The sequence below is a fragment of the Pinus tabuliformis genome, chromosome J (genome assembly GCF_031772625.1).
Source record: "Pinus tabuliformis cultivar Carrire ecotype Pingquan chromosome J, CPIR1, whole genome shotgun sequence".
NCBI classification, from domain to species: Eukaryota; Viridiplantae; Streptophyta; class Pinopsida; order Pinales; family Pinaceae; genus Pinus; species Pinus tabuliformis.
In genome coordinates, this window is record NC_142295.1 from 406784051 (window position 1) to 406799497 (window position 15447).

Sequence of the window (15447 nt, forward strand, 5' to 3'; positions counted from 1 at the left end):
GATGTCCTTCCTTCCAAATACTTGGGAGTTCCTCTAACTAATAAACCTTTGCACAAGAGCATTTGGGAGCCGATGATTAATAAGATGCAGGATAAAATTAGGAAATGGACTATTAGATCTTTAAACTTGGCTGGTAGGTTGGTGCTTACAAAAGCTGTACTTCAATCAATCCCTGTCTTCATGCTATCAGCCCTTCCAGCTCCAAAAGGGGTTTTGCAACAATTTAGAACCATTCAAAGAGACTTTCTTTGGGGTAAGGGGGAGGAGAGAAAGAAATGGGCCTTGGTAGCTTGGGATAAGATTTGCAAACCTAAAAACCATGGGGGTCTTGGATTGGATGATCTGGAAGTACTAAGCAAAGTTTTAGGGGCAAAATTATGGTGGCGTTGGGTAAAAGATCCAAAGGCTCAGTGGGCTAGTATCTAGAAAGAAAAATACGCCAGCACTTGGCAAGATAATGATCACATAAGGATGACTGGCATCATAAAAGGCTCCTACATCTGGAATAAGGCCTGGGAGAATAGAGGCTTAGTACAAAAAAATAGCTTTTGGGAAATCAGAGAAGGAGATCTTGCTTTGTTTTGGGAGGATAAATGGCAACAAGAACCAACACTATTAAGAGAGGACTTTCTGGACCTGAAGAAAGAAACTGATACCAAAGGGTTAATTAGGGTAAAATATTTTTGGGATCAAACCAATAATGAAGGAAAATGGAGAACCTGGAAGAATATAGAATACATGGATGATAGCCCCTTGAAAGTAAAAGCTGAGGCACTTCTGACGATGTTGGACCAAAGGAAAATTTTAGTTTCAGAGGGGCATGACCAACTTAGATGGGACAACAATAATGAAGGTACCTTCAATCTAAAGGAGGCAAAGCGCATAATCCTTGAGCTGGACTCCAATGTACCGAACAGGGTTTGGCAGAACCTATGGAGGCATCAAGGATGGATGAAGATCAAACTCTTCATGTGGCTAGTACATCATAAGAAAAATTTGTCTTGGGAAAATATACGGAAGAGAGGTGTTCTAGGACCTTCTAGATGCCAGCTCTGTGAAGCCCAAGAGGAAACAATGGAGCACCTTCTCAATAATTGCATTTTTACCTCCAGGTTGTGGCATACTTTTGCCACAATTTTCCAACAGACAGATAGGGACAAAGGAAGCATTATAAATACCCTAAATAACTAGAGACAAAACTTTTCTGATTATGAATTTCTCCGCTCAGCTTGGGCTTTAACGCCAAGCTTCATAATATGGAATGTTTGAAAGAAAGGAACAACAAAATCTTCAAAAATGTAAAAAGTTCCTCCCAACGCATTTTTGAGCAGATCTTAAGACAGCTTAAGGAGACGGTAGGTACTTTAGTGCGAACTTCCCCAGAGAATCCACCTTCAGAAGCTGAAATGCAGATACTTCTTTAGTTGGGTATGCAAGGGCTTATACCACAGGGCTTGGATAGGAAGGTAATGAAATTGGACAATAAGCAGGATTACTGGCATCCTCCCCCTAAGGGTTTTTTGAAATACAACATTGATGGGGCCTCAAAAGGCAACCTGAGTGTTGCTGGTTTTGGAGGGGTGTTAAGGGATGAAAATGGCTGCATCCTTTTTATTTTCCATTGCCATTTGGGAAGAGCTACTAACAATATGGCGGAGTTAATGGCACTTGAGCAATGCTTAGAATTCCTGAAGCAGGATAATCTCCAGAATATAATAATTGAAGCTGATTCTGAGTTAATCATTAACTCGGTCAAGAGAATCTGTTGTGGCACGGAGCCGGAAAAAGTCTCAAAACACTGGAGGCTGCTTCAGGTCTTTCAAAGGATTCAGTTTCACCTCCTGTGCTTATGTACCATGAGTTTTACTCATGTGCGAAGGACGACAAATAAATTGGTGGACATTCTGGCCAATCAAGGGGTGCTCTGCACCAAAAGCAGGGTCAAGCTGAGTTGGCAAGAGATGCCTCAGAATAGATTAAGGGAGCATTGTCTCGATTAGGTGGATGAGGACAGAATGATGTTTCAAAACAGAGCCACAGAGATGGGGTCTAGTTGATTTGGTTTCATTATGAAGTGTTATTCCAGAAGTGAGGTCATATTTGGGATGCAGGTCTCTGTCTGCCTCCTCAACCCAGGTAAGCGCAAACCCAAAAGTCTCAGGTGGAAGTTGCTTGGCAGACGAGGCTTCTTGGATGCACTGCAGGACAGAGGGATTTTCATCTTCCTTTGGTTCATGCGCCCGAGGAGATGGGATGGTGTGAGCGGTCGGAGTCTAGGCTTTCTCGGCAGACTCAAAACCCCCACATCACTTTCTGTGGTGGCAATACCGCTCTCGGGGTGGTTTCTGGTTTTTCGCATGCCCTTCAAGTCGGAAGCGGTATTTTGGAGTTGGGAGCGATTCCACTCACCAAGCAACACGTGGCCAAGGGAGGGGAGAGAATACCGCCCTCATCGCAAGGTAATTCTCAGTGCTTTTGGCTCGTGCGATATGATCCTCAGCCATAGGATCAAGCGAGGTGAATCCACGGTAAAAAATAAGCGTGCATGTTGGTGGGTCCAGGTCGGTTACCGCGTGGTAATTCTCTGTGCTTTTAGGTCATGCGATATTATCCTCCGCCGTTGGATCTGGCGAGGAGAATCGACGGTCAAGGAAAAGTATGCAGGTCCGGGTGAGGTGTTATCTTCCGGGCTTGTTTCGCTTCAAGGTGGGAATCGGTGGATTTCGGGCGGACTACATGCTCGAGGGTTATCCCCCCATTCGGACCTGAAATCCTTATAGAATGGTCCCTATTTCCTCATCGGGTCTGATTCTAGTTTTAAGTGTTTGCTTGATATTGCCCTGAATTTAGCCTCGTCCGTCAGATCTTTGAGGGTGACAGTCTTGGTTTTTGTTTGTATTTCTCGGGTATTGTAATGTTGTTTGTGGGCCCTTGGCTTGGTTTTTAAGCCTTTAGCTCGGTGCCCTAGGCTTTAAGCGGATAGTCATTTCTATGGCCCACAGATCCTTTGGGATTGTTGTAATTTATGTAATTTGTTTTTCCGATTCAATTAAATAGAAGGTACGACTCTTGCTTCAACAAATATATATATATATATATATATATATATATATATATATATATATATTCTCTTTCCCTGGAGTGACTCTTTTATAATCCAATGCGAGGGAGGTGTAATTTTGATTCTGTGTTCGACATGGAGTTGACACATGACATCTCAAAAAATTAATAATAAAAATAATAATAATTAATATAAGCTGTTCACACAAATACACATATAAGGAACCAACATAAATCCATTTTAACTCTGAATCTATCACAAATAAAGTGGAGAGATATGTTCTTACAGTTTTAGTCAAATTTTAAGTGTAAACATTTAGATGTGGAATTAAATTCAACATGTTTTTAATGTTTTTTTTTCATCAATGTGGATCTTCGCAGAAGTACGCATAATGGGTACTCTTTGGATGTGGAATTTAATTTCGCATCCAACAAGTATCTATACTTGAAATTTGAGTAAACCTATAAGGAGAGAAGCCAAAAATACAATTAAAAAATAGTTTTTTTTTTTTTTTGTTCCTTCCAATATTCATAACTCTTATTTTATTATTTTAACTATTAATCTTTCCCTAGGAGTCCACTTTTAAGCTGAATTTTTTTCTAATTTCAAGCTTCTCAAGGTGAAAATGTTTTTTAAATTGAAAAAACTCGAGGAAAAGTTGCACCTTGAGGGATTTGATCCCACTTGATTTATGATAGATCTAGAATTAAGATAGGAAATATTGGTTCTAATACAACAATTTTTTGTGGTTTTGTAATAACACTCATCATTTCCACGGTTAATTGAATGAAAAAATAGTTTTCCATGAATAAGAAAAAAAGACATTAAGTTTTACATTTGCAATATCTGCTTTTTATTCTCTAATATTGCACTTCAACTAAGAATGTATTTTATTATTCCTCTCGAGAGAGAGCTTGATATGAAAGGATGGGAGGATGAAATGAGCGATTGGTTGATCACAACCATTGTTGCATGCAATATATACAATTCCGTCAATGGATAGTGAGTGATTACCAAACCATGAAGTACAAAACCTTTCTAAATGCTTAAGAAAAAATGTTACAACCATATTTTGTGCTTCAAGTATAATAAACAATGACAAATCGATGTAACCACTTCGCAAGTGAATTTATAGTCTCTACATTGTAGTATCATAGGTTGAAACCCAATTCATTCACATTAGGCATTACAATCAACGTAGATTGATCTTAACTCTAGATTTATCATGCATTGAGAGGGACTGAATCCCTTGAGATGTAGATCTTCCCTCAAGTTTTTCAACCTAAAAAAGTTTTCATCTCAAGGGACTTGATCCCTCTCCACACATGATAGATCTAGAATTATGTATGCATTCTTTCTCTGTACGTGTGCGCGTGCATGTGAACTCTATATTAAGTCTTAAAGGAATTACAAGTCTCCCTTATATTCAAATGTATAAAAAACTTATCCATACAATAAAAAAATCTATCTTAATATATATGAAGATAAAATTAATATATATTTTTCTTTAAAATAAATATTAAAATATTTTATTTATAATCAATATTTTATACCTATCTCATTAAATTATAAAAAATACATCTTCACATAAACCATTCTCTTATTTCCTTTAAACTTTTAATTATAATTTAATTTAAACAATTATCTTTTAAATAATATCAACTATAATTTAATTTAAACAATTATTTTTTAAATGATATCAACAACATTTTGTATTTGATAAATTTATATAAACTTTATAAAAATTGTATCTCAACACAACACATGTTTCCTTCAAATTTTTACTATTATTTTATTTAAACACTTATCAACACTGGTATGTGATTAGTTCGTACAAAAACTTGGAATATAGTAGAGAATCTGAACCCTCCACATTTCAAGATATGTTGTCTTTGTAGGCAAGAGAGGAGGTTCCATAAATGTACTGTGCTTGTTATGGACTTCCCACATACCATAGAAATATGTCTTACTAAAAATAAAATGAGGTAATCCCTTGAATATAGTCCAAAAGTGTTGTATAGCATAACATTCATGTGGTTGAATTCCATTCTCTATTCATGTGGTTGAATTCCATTCTCTAATAGCGTTTTTAAGTGTGCCCTGTCTCAAACATAACTTTGATGGAATTATAATTGTTTATGATGTTTTTTTCTTGAGCAAGAATGTTGGAATTGAATATTTATGGTATTCCATTTCTTTAAATGGATGGTAGGTATATTTATTATTATTTTCTATGCTTTTACTAAGTGGGTATTTTTTAGATTCATAACAAGTGATATGTTGTTTATATTTTAGAGTTATAGATGTTTTTTTAGTTTAAAGATGAGTGAAGTTGTTGGTACTAGGCTAGTTCATGGTTATATTCATTTAAGAGTATTTTTCAGAGGCCCAAAACCATTACAACAATAATCATCAACGAATCAAAGTTCATCTTGTCACTAGTAGGGATTTGAACCCAAGTGGGGAAGATAATAATCATTCCACCCAACCACCCAAGATAATCCCAATTTGTTGAAGAAAGTGTAACTAGGTTCGGTCTTCATAATGACATGATCTTTGTAAATGATGTAATAAAAGAGAGTAAATTATTTTTGTATGCCTTGCTACGTGGGTTTCATGAGCAAGAAGTGTCATAGGTCAAAAGACTTCTTCTTGATGTCTTTAGGATTTATTAATATGTCACAGAGTCATGTCATGTGTAAAGAAGCTCTTCATGAGCCTATGTAAATGTATACAAGTCTAAAAAAGTGTGTAGCAACGCTCCAAAGACCAAGATCAATCCTCCATTAGAAAGCACAAGAAGTCTGCAAGAAAATCGATAATGAATTCATTATGTCGGCTTCAATATTAAATTAAATGTATAAATGGCAGTCATGCCGACCTAGAATAATAGACATGTCGGTTCATGTATTCAAGTTGGCTTATTTTGGGAGCACACACCACTATAAATACCCTGTCAAGGTATCCGCAAATCTGAGGTACCGAACTCACAATTTCCTCTCAGAAATTTCATATAGGTATAGGATAGAATCCACACTATAGGAAGGCAAGTGTTCTGGGTCTTGGATGAAGAAGTATAACCATACCATTTAGATGGGTATGGGAGAAGTGATCTGAACTACAGGAGGATGTACCTTTGCACCTCAGATGGCACAATAAGACAAGCGAACACTTCGGATGCGTACAAGGATCTGGTCCGCAGTCTCAGTGATAAGTATAAATACAATGATGTGAAATCTCGGTGAGAACAGTGGCTTGAAATCTCTCGGATGGGTATCATGATTCCAAAGAAGATCTCACTACAAGGAGGAACGTTATCACAATCTCGGTATAGTCTATATATACATATGATGAAGAAGAGTTCAGAGCCCTCACTGTCTTTATGTAGCCTCACTGTATCGGAATAGGATCCCACTATTGTAATCATAGTCTAGAAATACACTCTCCGCATGCTCACAGTTAATGTGATGATAATCTCAGCTAGAATACAATGATGGAGGTATGATGAGACAGTCATCATGGTGATTGTCATAATGAATCTATCGATGTATCATGAAAGCATAGAATAAAGATCATAGTGAAGATCTCAATAGACCTCGTTGACATGATGGCGAAGTAGCAGTGAAAATCTCAGTGATGGAGTAGTGATGGCTCCAATGGTGCAACAATGATGATGATCTCAGCAGTGAGAAAGAAGAGGATTGATGTCTTGGTCTTGGAGTGGCAGAATAAGTCAAGGGTCATGGTCTTGGTATTCATCAATTGGAATCTCTATAAGAAGAATTTTGTGCGGTTTTCCTCTCCAAGAGGGAGAGGTTTTGGCCCTGGAATAATGTCAAACATCTTGTGTTCTTGTCTCTTTTTTTTGATAGCAGTTTGATGAAGTAAACACACACTAATAATGTAAAGAAGATTAAGCTAAGATAAATAGTAAAAACACTTCACAAATTGTTATCATGTTAAGAAGAATCACTGTAATTTTGAATGCCCTAGATTCTTCAACACAATTGACATCATTTTCAAGTTTCTATGCTTCCACATTTGTGATTTTTAGTTGTTCAACATGTTGAACATGTGATATATCCTTTTCACAACTAGTCCCACCCATAATTTGTATACAAGGGGGAGGCGCTGTTATCTCTGCTACAGTTTCATTGTTTAAAGGTCAATATCGGATTGGACAATGCTGTTTTGGTTGCTATGGTGCTCACAACTGTTGGCTTCCTTTGCCCCTCGTTCTCCTTTTAAACTCTGTTTAATCCTGTGTGGTCTTTGAGCCCCGATTTCTTCGCTTTGTTTCCAAAATTTCTTCTTTCCCTCGCGGCCTTTGTTTTTCTTTTCAAACTCTGTATAGCTCCTTTTGAGCCTGTGCTCATGTGACCCACCCCTCCGTAGCCCTTCGCAGCCCTTTTCCCGCACATTAAACATTGTGCATTTTCCCTTTCATCTGACCGTCCATCACCAGATCGACAGTAGTCGCAAGCCCTCTTCCCGTAACTTGCGCGTCGGTTAGGTAGCAGGGAAGGCGGTTTCTCGCCGGACCTGCTTGCCACGCATCACAACCTTATCCGATCGCGCTTCCGTGTACGGAAACCGCCTAGCGCCGATAGGCGGTGCGGGGAATACTGCCCGCCTCCCTAAACTGCTCTCCCGCTATTTAAACTTTGTGCATCTTCCGTCTGCGATGACCGTCGGATCTGCCGCGCCCAGATCCGACGACCCTCGTTAACATCGATCGTCTACCTCTCGATAGCTCTTCCCGATGCGATCTCCACCATTCATTTTCGCGATCCGACGGCCCACATTCGCCCCTCTGCTAAACTTCCGATAGCCTGTGTCAATTGATCGCAGCCGTTGATCTCTGCGATCTGACGGTTGTTATTTACTCCGTCTATTCTTCCCGATTCCTCCCGCCAGCGATCTCCGCCATTGATCTCTGCGATCCAACGGCTGAGATTTATCCCCAGCCTGCTCTTACTCCCACCGTGAAATCTCATTTCCTTTTGACTGTCTCGAGCTCGCGAAGGAGGGAGGAAGCCATCATCCGGTGCCTGCACAGTTAATGGCTACAACAACCACATTAAACAAAAGAATGGCTGAAGGACAAACAGGACGACCTCGAGCAGTGAGGAGCATTTATTAGGCATGGCGTTTAATCCATAATTCATTCCAGCTGCCAGAGAAGGACATTAGACAATCTAAACAGGCCGATTTGTCCATTAAAGCTCTGAGAATTGCAACAGAGGCCCATTTCATATTGTAAATGTGGTTGGTGGTCATTTATTAACACCTCCACGCATAGCCTAGCAGAACAACTTTGTAAACAGATTCTATATATATCCAGAGACACAATGTAATCAGGTTGATGAGTGTTGGATGAGTGTTATTTTGTTGTAAGGTTCAACTTCTGGAGATTGTAACTGCTGTGATACCTGCAACGTCTGGTCTTCATTTTCAGAGAATACAAGCTTCTTTCGCTGTTAATTGCTCACTGTCCACTTCTTCTTCTTGTTCCAGGCTGTGCCTGTCTTGCATTTATTCATGTGCTGTTAATGTTAGCATTAGAGGGGTTGTCATCCCACCTCTGTGTTAGGATTTAGCATGTATCATTGAATTTGTATGCAGGTTTCTGTTTTTTTAGTGCCAGAGAGCTGTTATCCTGTCTGTGTATTAGAAAACAGATTTACAGACCTTTTAACTGGTTGCAGCCGGCCATCACGGGATCCTGTGCATCTGCTGGTGTGGTTAGTCTTCTCCATTATCACCTTATCCTCAAACTGTGAGTAATTGGTGGTCTAAAGCCTTGTAGTTTGGGGGTGTTCACCCATGTCTGGGGTCAAGCACAGTAGAAGTGGTTATCTGGCTTGAATATGCATCATTTCTTTCATTCATCCACCATTTTCCAACATTTTTTTTGAGTTTGTAATGTTCCCGAGCATCTCTGATATACAACCTAGGAGAGTTTCTTGGGGTGATAACATTAATTGGCGCCGTTTCCGGGGAGAGGAGAATCGAAGCTCAGCTTCCCTGGGAGAACGACACAACGTCAAACTTTGATGATAGACAAGGTTTGGACACATAATTTGGTTGTAATCATCTATCTGGCGACTCCATTGGTGGAAGACCATCTTTTGGTGACTCCACATTGCAGTTCTGGAGCAGTTGGTGTGGCATGATCGAAGAAATTTTCAGAAACCATCAGCTGAACCAGTGCCTGATCCCGAGAAGACCGTTAAGCAGATGAAAATATTGCAGAAAGGAGCATCAGGATCAGGTGAGCCTTGGAATTTTCATGTATCTCTGCTAGTGTAAAAATACCTTCAAAGATTCATTAAGCTCCTTAGTCATTCATTTCCCTTTTGGATCTCAGTTGAAAGAAGCATCCATGCTGTCCATCATATTCCTCTATTTCTGTCATTCTTTTCATTGATTCATTCCACTCAGTCCACCAGTATCCCTTTCGAATACCTCAGTCATGGCATGCCAACAAGCCCTTACAAAGATAGAACGAATAGTTGCTGCTAGGTATGGACCTTTAGTCTTGCCTACCCCTTTGAATGCCATGCCTGCAGGGGATTATCAAGAATTTATGCCTAAGTTTACTGGTGCAGAATGAGTAACAGCTGAAGAGCATTCAGAGTCCTTTTACAGCTATGCTGATAATCTGGATATCAATGAAGAAGATGTCTGGATGAGGGTTTTTGTCCAAAGCCTAGATGGGGAGGCTAGAAAATGGTTTAGAAATTTACCCCCTAGGTCGATTGAAGACATTGATGCTTTAGATGATGTATTTTTAAAGCACCGGGGAAATAATAAAGATTTGCTCTTTTATCGTGATGAATTTGGAAACTTGCAGAGAGAAGATGGTGAGCTGCTGTCTGATATTAACATCAGATTCAATCATATGTACAACAGAATGCCAGCTGAAGTAAGACCTACCCCTTCTTCTGCTATGATTACTTATGCTAATGCTTTCGATTCTCAATTATGCTTGCTGTTAAGAGAAAGAAAATGTGCTTCTTTGGCTGAGATGCAAGCTGCAACTTTGAAGTAGAAGCAAATATTATTGCTGCAGAAATACTCGAAGGTGATGCTGAAGGAATAAGGCAGGGAGATGAATCCTCTTCATCCTATGATTCTGAGATAGATGAATTAGCTAGGATGATTGAGTTTTTGACCTATAAAGTTTCCAAACTAAAAGCTGCACAGTATTTTGATGAAGCAGGAGCTCATTGTTCCATTTCTTTTCCAACTCCAAAACCACATAGAGGGACAAATGAGAATTTGCAGAATTTGCAGAGAAATAGAGATGCAAACGAATATCAAGGGGTGAGGCCCCTTTTACAGAATATAGTCATGGAAGAGGTGCAGCATGAGGAGGAGGTCCATGTTTTGGAAGGTGCACCTTTCCTAACCAGAGCTGCATATGAAGAAGCATTATCAAGAGGCACTGCTTGTCAGTTTGTTGTGCCTGCAGAACAACAAGCTTATCAGCAACAACAATCAGCAGAAGGCACCTTCATCCTCCAAGAATCTGAGCTTGAAGCCTGCCCATCTTCCCATGATTATGCAGATCTGCAAATTAGCCAGCCTGCTATCATCCCTGGTCCAGTGATCAAAGAGGGAGAAGAAAGCTCCCCATCATCTTTTGTCCCTATGCCTGCTCAAGTGACAATCCATCTAAGTTTCCCCTTGAACACTGAGGTAGGAAATAGCTCTATTCTCAAGGTTGAGATTGATCACCTTAGTTTTGATTCTCTGAAATCTTGTTCAGATGGCCTCCAGACATAATGAAATGGCAGCTTATCAGATAACAGAGGAAGAGGGTGTACAGTTGTGGGACTCTTCCTTGGATGAGGATTATTCAAACAAAGATTCAGGAGCAGATGAGGTCTCTGTGTCTTCCACACATGAAAACGTTGTTACACCATTCATATTTATTGCGCAGGCCACAGAAGAGAAAAATAGGTACACAACATCCATGATTATTCAACAAGTGTACAAAGGCTCCTCTAAAGAACATTCAAGGAGGAAAATATACAGAAGGGAAATGAAATTTGATCCCTATCTACCCATCAAGCTCAAATGTCCTAAGCTGTTTTAAGTGGAGGATCAAATAAATCCTGTCTTGCTGATCTATGATGAACTGGACAGGCAACAATTTTGATGGCCCAGCAAATGGGCAATTTTTGAAGTGTTAAGTTTTTCGGACTTAATGATTGTAATCATGTTCTTTTACAGGTTTCTATTGTATGCTTAGTTGACTCCATGCCCAATGGATACTAGGCAAATGTTTTTAAAGCTGAGTTTTGCATGAAGGCATTGGTCTGCAGTTCTTGAGACCTCGCAGGGAGGATCTCATCCCCAGAAGGAGCCAGTGTTAGCTCTGCTACAGTTTCATTGTTTAAAGGTCAATATCAGATTGGACAATGCTGTTTTGGTTGCTATGGTGCTCGCAACTGTTGGCTTCCTTTGCCCCTCGTTCTCCTTTTAAACTCTGTTTAATCCTGTGTGGTCTCTGAGCCCCGATTTCTCCGCTTTGTTTCCAAAATTTCTTCTTTCCCCCGCAACCTTTGTTTTTCTTTTCAAACTCTGTATAGCTCCTTTTGAGCCCGCGCTCATGTGACCCACCCCTCCGTAACCCTTCGCAGCCCTTTTCCCGCACATTAAACATTGTGCATTTTCCCTTTCATCTGACTGTCTATCGCCAGATCGACGGTAGTTTCAAGCCCTCTTCCTGTAACTTGCGCATCCGTTAGGCAGCGGGGAAGGCAGTTTCCCGCTGGACCTACTTGCCACGTATCGCAGCCTTATTCGATCACGCTTCTGTGTATAGAAACCACCCAGCGCCGATAGGCGGTGTGGGGAATACCGCCCGCCTCCCTAAATCGCTCTCCCGCAGTTTAAACTTCATGCATCTTCCGTCTGCGATGACCATCAGATCTGCCGCGCCCAGATCCGACGGCCCTCGTTAACTTCGATCGTCGGCCTCCTGATAACTCTTCCCGATGCGATCTCCACCGTTCATTTTCGCGATCCGACGACCCACATTCGCCCGTCCGCTAAACTTCCGATAGCTTCTGTCAATTGATCACAGTTGTTGATATCTGCGATCTGACGGTTGTTATTTACTCCGTCTGTTCTTCCCGATTCCTCCCGCTAGCAATCTCCGCCGTTGATCTCTGAGATCCAACCACTGAGATTTATCCCCGGCCTGCTCTTACTCCCGCCATGAAATCTCATTTCCTTTTGACTGTCTCGAGCTTACGAAGGACGGAGGAAGCCATCATCCAGTGCCTGCACAGTTAATGGCTCCAACAACCACATTAAACAAAAGAATGGCTGAAGGACAAACAGGACGACCTCGAGCAGTGAGGAGAATTTATCAGGAATGGAGTTTAATCCGTAATTCATTCCAGCTGCCAGAGAAGGACATCAGACAATCTAAACAGGCCGATTTGTCCATTAAAGCTCTGGGAGTTGCAGCAGAGGCCCATTTCATATTGTAAATGTGGTTGGTGGTCATTTATTAACACCTCCACTCATAGCCTAGTAGAGCAACTTTGTAAACAGCTTCTATATATATCCAGAGACACAATGTAATCAGGTTGATGAGTGTTGGATGAGTGTTATTTTGTTGTAAGGTTCAACTTCTGGAGATTGTAACTGCTGTGATACCTGCAGCGTCTGGTCTTCATTTTCAGCTAATGCAAGCTTCTTTTGCTGTTAATTGCTCACTGTCCACTTCTTCTTCTTGTTCCAGGCTGTGCTTGTCTTGCATTTATTCATGTGCTGTTAATGTTAGCATTAGAGGGGCTGTCATCCCACCTCTGTGTTAGGATTTAGCATGTATCATTGAATTTGTATGCAGGTTTCTGTTCTTTTAGTGCCAGAGCGCTGTCATCCTGTCTGTGTATTAGAAAACACATTTACAGACTTTTTAATTGGTTGCAGCCGGCCATCACGGGATCCTGTGCATTTGCTGGTGTGGTCAGTCTTCTCCATTATCACCTTATCCTCAAACTGTGAGTAATTAGTGGTCTAAAGCCTTGTAGTCTGGGGGTGTTCACCCATGTCTGTGGTCAAGCACAGTAGAAGTGGTTATCTGGCTTGAATATGCAGCATTTCTTTCATTCATCCACCATTTTCCAACATTTTTGTTGAGTTTGTAATGTTCCCGAGCATCTCTGATATACAACCTAGGAGAGTTTCTTGGGTGATAACAGGCGCAACCCTTGAAAATAAAATTGGGCAGACTTTTGCATCTATTTTTGATGGTTTTGAAAACAATTTTACAGTTTTGGTGATTTTGTGGCTCAGATTGTTTTAATCCATGGTTTTTTAATTTTGGTTAAGGAATTAAAATTGGAATCTAATCCCAGTTAATGGATTAGGATTTTGGAATTTTTTTGGTTTTTTTGGTTGAGGGTTTACATGGTAAATCTCTATGTATTATGTGTGATTGTTATTGTTTACTTTTTGGTTAATAAAGAATATGTGTATGTATTGCTTTACTGTAAATGTTTAAAACTTGAATTTCGTATTAGAGTAATTATTGGATTCATAGGCGACACCTTTGTTGCTAAGGGTTTGCTTATCTTAGGTCTATGATAAGCCTAGTTTTAGTGAGAGCTTTGTGGTGGTGATTCTTGTGTGAGAAAATAATTGCGAGTAGTTTAAAATCAAGATCAAGAAATTTAATGGGCAAAGTTTTGAGCTATGGATGTTCAATATGGAGGACTTGTTGGTAGGTAAAGAACATTCTTGGTACTATACCTATAGGTATATTGATTGAAGATTGGACAAAGCTGGATAGAAAAAAAAATAGCATAATCTAGTTGTGTCTCTCATACTCAATATTATTGAATGTTTTGGGGGAATTTGTAACCAAGACATTATGGGATAAGTTAGAGGCTTTGTATCAATCTAAGTCCTTGGTAAACACACTTTTCTTTTGAAAGAAGTTGGACCCCTTAATGATGAACGAAGGAGACTCTATGATAGAGCATCCAAATGCCTTCAATTGTGGTAAGTCAATTGTCTATGGAAATTAAAATTTCAAATGAAGATAAGTGCATTAGTTTAATATGTTCATTGCCAAATTTGTGGGATAGTCTAATTGTAACTATTGGTAATAATGCAATAACATTAAATTTTGATGATGTGGTTTTCCATGTTATCAGAAGAAATGAGGATAAAACTCATGGATAGTCAAATCATGGTTGTCTTATCTATAGAAAATCTCCTAAATACACATAAAAATAAGTCCTCAAGTGGGAGATCTAATCTAGAGATATAAATCTCTAGGAGATCCTTGAAGAAACATTGGAAATATAGTAAAGTTGGGCATTAAAAGAAGGATTGTAGATTGAAAAGTGTAGATAAAGGGAAGGGATCTGATAATGCTTCCTCCACAAAAGTGAAATCCTCCTTAAAGGAAGGAGGGAATGTGTAATTAGCTTATTCAAACACACTTGTCGATTATGATGTATGGTTGATCGACTTAGGGGATTCCTTTCATATGATTCCCCATAGGGAGTAGGTTTGCAAATATGAAAGGTATGATAGAGGTAATTTTTCTCTGGAAGATGACTTAATAACAAAAATCGCAGGAAGAGGAAAAGTCAAGTTGATGCTCAAGGATGGAAGAAGTAGAATATTCCTTGGGGCTATACACATTCCAAAGTTGGCTAAAAACTTGATATTTGTAAGCAAGATGAGTGATGTAGTTGTAAATACTATGTAGAATGGAAACAATCCTTCCTTTCCAACAAATGACCAAAATATTGTATGCCTCTATATATTGAAGAGTTGTCTAGTTGTTAGCTTGAAGATGTGTAAATACCATATTTTATATCTCAAATAAATGATCATAATGGTGTTAGTTGACATGTTGCTTCATCATATTTGCTACTTGGCAAAGTTATTCTTAAGGATACTATAGAATCCCCATACTGATTAACCCATTCTTTGGGAGTTGAAGGTTCATATCCATCAATATTTGCGTTTAGGTGTTGCAATCACTTCCTTTTTTTCAATGTAAATAATTTAAAGACTTGACACTTTTTGAAGGAATAAAAAAAATTCCCCATTGTTGTTCTTTTTATTTAATTTTTATTGTAACTTCATAATTTATCTTATTCAAATCTCCATACAACATTAACACCAACATTATCACGATGCAAATTGGAAATTCATATTCATGGATATTATTTCACACATTTAAGCTATTTTTTTTCAATAGAAATTATGTGTATACTATCCTCTCATGGATCCTATTTTCCATTTAACTCGCTTCCAATGGATCAATTTCAATTGTTATTAGAAACACATGAATCATATGTTGCAATACATGTCATAAAAATAGTAAGAGATTAATTCCACTT